This window comes from Anthonomus grandis, chromosome 10 (assembly GCF_022605725.1).
Source record: "Anthonomus grandis grandis chromosome 10, icAntGran1.3, whole genome shotgun sequence".
Taxonomy (NCBI): Eukaryota; Metazoa; Arthropoda; class Insecta; order Coleoptera; family Curculionidae; genus Anthonomus; species Anthonomus grandis.
The window spans coordinates 25,873,274-25,879,335 of NC_065555.1; the positions used below are offsets into that span (position 1 = coordinate 25,873,274).

At 36.8% G+C, this 6,062-nt stretch overlaps 1 protein-coding gene across 1 annotated transcript in view; it reads left to right on the forward strand.

Moving 5' to 3' along the window:
* The window catches only part of LOC126741664 (voltage-dependent calcium channel type A subunit alpha-1), a 771,245-nt gene that overhangs the window by 245,574 nt on the left and 519,609 nt on the right, over window positions 1-6,062 (forward strand). The gene's annotated exons all lie outside the window — the stretch shown is intronic.

Below are 6,062 nucleotides of genomic sequence, written 5' to 3' on the forward strand. Positions count from 1 at the left end.
GGACGAGAAGCTGAGCTACTTGCCACCATATGCGGGCTTACGCAGCTTGTGGAGGAACCTACCAGAATCCCCGATCGAGACGATGAGTTCGCGAGTCTTCTAGATCTGGTCTTGGCTTCAGACCCTGACTCGTACACTGTATCAGTACATGCCCCCCTAGGAACATCGGACCACAAATTGATAACAGTCTCTTGCCAGTTGGAGGTTAAAACGCAGGATCCTCCGATGCCGCGGAAGGTATGGCACTATAAATCAGCAGAGTGGAACCATCTTCGGGAATTTTATCGCTTATTCCCTTGGAAAGAAGCCTGCTTTAGAACCAATAACATTTCAGAATGTGCAAACCAAATTACAGAGACGATCTTGGCAGGAATGGAAGCTTATATCCCTTTTTCTACTAAATGCAGATCTAACAACAAGCAATGGTTCAACCTGAATTGAAAAAAGGCAGTAAACACTAAAAACGCAGCATATTGCAAATGGCGTCAACATCCTTCCATCAAAATCGGAGAAACTTTTTTGTCTCCAGAAATAGCTGCAAGCGAATGATTGATGAATGCAAAGAGAGTCACAACAACAGGATCAAAAACAAACTGCTATACTGCCCAAATGAAACAAGATCTTTCTGGTCGATATCGAAAGCCGTAAGTCAAGGTTTTGCTAAGTCGGCCTTGCCACCCCTAACAGCAGATGATGGTTCTATCGCGGTAATAGCAAGGGAAAAAGCCAACTTACTGGGTAAACTCTTCGCGTCCAATTCTACTCTGCACTCGCAAGGCAAAACACCGCCATATTTGCCAAGGGTGAATTCATCGATGGGAGAAATTTCGTTTCCCCAACGAATTATAAATAAAATTCTTAAAAGCGTAGACACCAACAAAGCTTCTGGACCCGATGGAATTCCAGCCCTAATACTAAAACGTTGTGCAGACGAATTGACTCCTCCTTTATGTAGACTATTCACGGCATCGTATAAGCAGGGCCAATTTCCAACAAGCTGGAAAACTGCTCGAGTGCAAGCTATACCCAAAAAGGGTAAGAAGACGATGCCCTCCAATTACCGCCCGATTGCACTAGTTCCAGTAATATCGAAGATTATGGAGAAAGCAGTCAACCAACAACTGTTAAGATATCTGGAATCATCTGGACTAATCAGCGATCATCAATACGGCTTCCGAAAGCTCAGATCCACCGGCGATCTTCTGGCTTACGTCACACACTTGTGGACAGAGGCCATGGAGAAGCACGGCGAGTCCCGCTCAGTCGCTCTTGACATTTCCAAGGCATTTGATAGAGTGTGGCATGAGGGACTACTAACCAAGCTCTCCTCAATCCGCAGTTTCGCGCAAAAATTAATGGCAAAGTTATAATCTTTGGTTCACTTTACCGACCACCATCTATTAATCTTGGTTCTTGTTTGGACGATTTGGAAAATTCTATAGTCAGTTTTTTAACTCATTCTGATAATGTAGTTTTTGGGGGAGATTTGAATGTAGATATGTTGGATACTGGCAACCCTGGGTATATTTGTGTTAACAGTCTTTTAATTAAATATAATTTAACCCAAGTGGTTCAGTCTCCAACTCGAATTTCAAACATTGGAGCCAAGTTAATTGATGTTCTTGTTACTTCGGCTCCTGGCTTAATCACGGATGTGCAGATTATTAATTTGGATGACATATCCGATCATTGTTTAGTATTAAGTAAGTTGAACCTTGAAAAAACCCGTACACCAAAGTCTTTACGTACTTACAGGGACTATTCAAATTTTGTTTTCGTAGATTTTCTTAATGACATTTTAAAAATTAACTGGCAAAATATATTTAACCTTACTGATATTGATGAAATGGTAACTTTTTTCCAAAAAAACGTAATTGATGTATTTGATATTCATGCGCCCTTTAAAACCTCCAAGTTCACTAAAAGTAATGCTCCATGGATTACTGACAATATACGATTTATGATGAAACTTAGACAAAAAGCCCTCACGAAGTATAAGAAACTAAAAACTGATGCTGCGCTTAATGAATACAAACAAATTAGGAATTTTGTAACGGGTGCAGTACGTAGCGAAAAGAAATCCTACTTGAATGAACAGTTTAAATCTACCCCTACTTGTTTTTGGAAAACATTGAATTCTCTTAACATAACATCTAAAGTTTCTCTTTCCATAATTATTAGCGATTCTCGAAACGCACCTGTTGGACTTAATTCTTTTTTTATTAATAGCATTCCCAAGGTAAATACGGTATGCACTAATAATGGCCTTAAAACTAAGTATACCAACAAAGTACACCCTAATGTTAAGAAACTATTTCAATTTAAAGAAGTTTCTGAAAAGCAAGTTGAAAAAATAATTTGTAGTATAAAAACTACTGCAACTGGTTCTGATGGCATGGGCATTAAAATGATTTCACTTTTAGTTTCTTATTTAACACCCTATATAACTTTTATAATTAATAAAGCACTTGTATTATCAAAATTTCCATCTGAATGGAAGAATGCTGATTTACTGCCCATCCCAAAAAATAATACCCCTACGGAATTTTCTCATTATCGACCTATAAGTATATTGCCAACCCTTTCTAAAATATTGGAAAAGGCCATGTATATGCAATTAAATGATTTTTTTAGACTTAATTCCATAATTCCTAGTACTCAGTCAGGGTTTCGATCGCAGCATGGTACCATGACAGCACTATTGCATGTATGTGATGATATTTTTAGTGCTTTGGATAATAGAGAGGTTACTGCATTAGTGCTGCTGGACTATAGCAAATCGTTTGATACTCTGGATCACTCTCTTCTTCTTACCAAACTAAAATATTTTGGATTACACGAGTCGGCGCTGAGTCTACTTTGTGATTACTTAAGTAATAGAAAGCAAAGAGTGCGCTTAAATTCCACCTTTTTAGAATATTTAAATATTAATCAGGGAGTTCCTCAAGGCAGCATTTTGGGGCCACTACTATTTTCGATTTATACTTGTGATTTTTCTGAATTCCTGCATAACTGCAAGTCTCACCAATATGCAGATGACGTCCAACTCTACTCAGTTTTTCCGATAAATGAACTGAATACTGGCTTAGCACGCATTAATACCGATTTAAATCAAATTGTACAGGTGTCTAATTTTCATGGGCTGGCTCTCAACGGTACTAAATCTAAACTATTACTTTTTGGAATGCCTAAATCTTATCATTTGAATTTAAATGTTATTATCGATGGAAATATTATACAACCATCTGACTGCGAAAGAAACCTAGGCATTCTTCTTGATAATCAGCTTAATTTTGTAAAACATATTTCCAGTATTTTACAAAAAGCCTATTATAAATTGAGAATTTTATACATGCATAAGGATATTTTATCTTCTGATGTTAAACTCAAATTAAGTGATTCGTTGGTTCTCTCTTTAATTAGCTATGGTAGTGTACTCTTCTGGCCAGCTCTTGCTCAAAAGGACAAGTTAAGCCTACAAAAGCTACAAAATGCTTGCCTAAAGTTTTGCTACGATAGAAGAAAATTTGATCACGTCACCCCGTTATTTCTTGCCTCTGGCTGGTTGAATTTGGATGAACGTTATAAAATCAATATGGCTGTTCTTGTTTATAAGGTACTCCATAATAAACTTCCCCAATATCTATACGACAAATTATCCAGTCATAACAGCATACATGGCCGTGAAATGCGCCACTCTGCAAACTTTTTGATACCAAATCATAGAACTTCCAAATTCCAATTCAGTTATAGTGCGGTTAAGGTATATAATTCATTGCCAAATAACCTTAAAGCTAAAACCTCGGCTGTCTTATTTCGAAAAGCTGTCAAATCTTACTTTTCTAACACTGCGAACTAATAACTAAAATATAAAAAATATATATTTCATTTAATTTTAAGTTATATCACTAATTACTTTTTTCTTTTATAAACTAGATATAATTATAATTATTTTAATAATTAATTACGTCATGTGATATAAGCAAAATTCTATTTTAGGTTTCTTATAATTTTAGGCTTCTCTTTTTTTCTTTTTTTTCTGTATGTTTTTTCATAATGTTTAAAACTTATTCAATTTATTTATTATTTACATTGTTATGCTTTCGTATGTTAAGTTAGCAGTGCGGTTAGATAGAGTAGCCCCAGGCTAGATCTCGCCGCATTTTTGGATAATAACTTTTGTAACTATTTTCGTAATATAAAGGCATTTATTATTATTATTATTATTATTAAGCGGCATACAAAACTCATTATTGAATTGGATCAAAAGTTTTCTTGAACAACGAACAATCCAAGTAGCCGTCGATGGATACCTCTCCGACAAATTTAACATTAACGCTGGAGTCCCTCAACGATGTATTCTATCCCCCACCCTTTTCTTGATATATATCAACGATTTGCTAAAAACCACTGTCAATCCAATCTACAGCTTTGCCGACGATAGCACACTTATTTCCACATTTAAGTCCGCCAAACCAACGACAGCCGCAAGTTCTCAGAATCTTAAGCAGCAACAAGTAGCTTCAACCAACAACGATATTAGAGCAATCTTGGAGTGGGGCAGTAACAATCTGGTCAATTTTAACGATAAAAAAACGCAGGCTGCAGTATTTACGATGAAGGCTAACCTTGGTGGCCCGGAGCTGGTTATGGCAGGGAAAACATTGCCAATGAAATCATCTTTACATCTTCTAGGAGTCGAGGTCACCAACAGTGTGTCCTGGCATGACCACGTTGCCGAGGTCGCCAGGGCGGCTTCCAAAAAACTCGGAGTGCTTTTCAAAACGAAAAAACTGTATACACCAGAACAGCTGCTGACTTTTTATAAGGCTCAAATACGCCCTTCCCTCGAGTATTGCTCGCATGTCTGGAACTCTCCACCCAAGCATAGTTTAAACCTGCTGGATTCTATACAGAAGAGAGCTATTCGTTTTATCGACAAACCAGAACTGACAAAGAGTCTGGATAGCCTGGAGCACAGGAAAAAGGTGGCTGATCTCTGTGTATTCTACCATTATTATCACGGTAAGTGCTCCTCTGAGCTGCCAGGTCTGATTCCACCCAGGGCTGTTCCGGCAAGAAGGACGCGTTTAGCAGTTGCGGCTCATCAACATCGAGTCCACCTGCCTACCCCAAGGACGTCGCTGTATACTCATTCATCTGGAGAACGGAGAACTTCTTTGTGGAACGGGCTTTCACCTCACATATTTCCCGACGCATACAACCTACAGCGATTCAAGATAAATGCCCACAAATATCTTCGCGCAAGCACCACTCCAAGAGTGACATAGGACTTTCCTCTTGTGCTTGTGTTTACCATAAAAAAAACCATCTTTTGTCAACTGGTCACAATTTTTCAAAAAAACTAGATTTCCTGGAAAAGCTAGAGATTACAAGAGCCAAAAGAAGTCCAATTTTAAATTGTTTCAACGACATGTTTGAACCTAATCTCATGTTTAATAGAGAAAAAATATTTAATATCCTGCAATAAATTTAACTTAAAATTTTATCTCATTATTACAATACTTCACATAAATTAATGTAATACTCCGATGTCCTTTAAAACCCGGTTTGGCTACAAGGTTAGTGCTTTGAAGTTTAGATCCGAAGGTCCCAGTTTTCTATCACCATTAAGTTTAAAAAAATATTTTTATTTATGTTTTTCATGTTTATATTTACTCGTATGTTTTATAAAGAAATATGTATAAAATACATCGGATTTTAGTGATACTTAATATTTTAAGATTCATATTTTAGTCAATACACGCTATTGGAGATAATATTTTCATTTTTATTCTACATGTATTTTTTTACTTATAGTGCGTATCATTGTACTTAAAAGAAGTATGGTTCTTCTGTAATTTAGTGTTTAACTATAGCTACCTGATTTTAATTTAGGGTTTGATGATGCGGTAAGTCGAAACGCGTAACTCAACAAATAGCCGCTGCATTTATGAGACTTCTTAAAGTTGCATTTTCTCCTGGTTAGAAACTATTTAATTAAACATTCACTTAAAGGATAGTTTACACGCAATTCACATTCGATCTGAACTAAGTAGCGA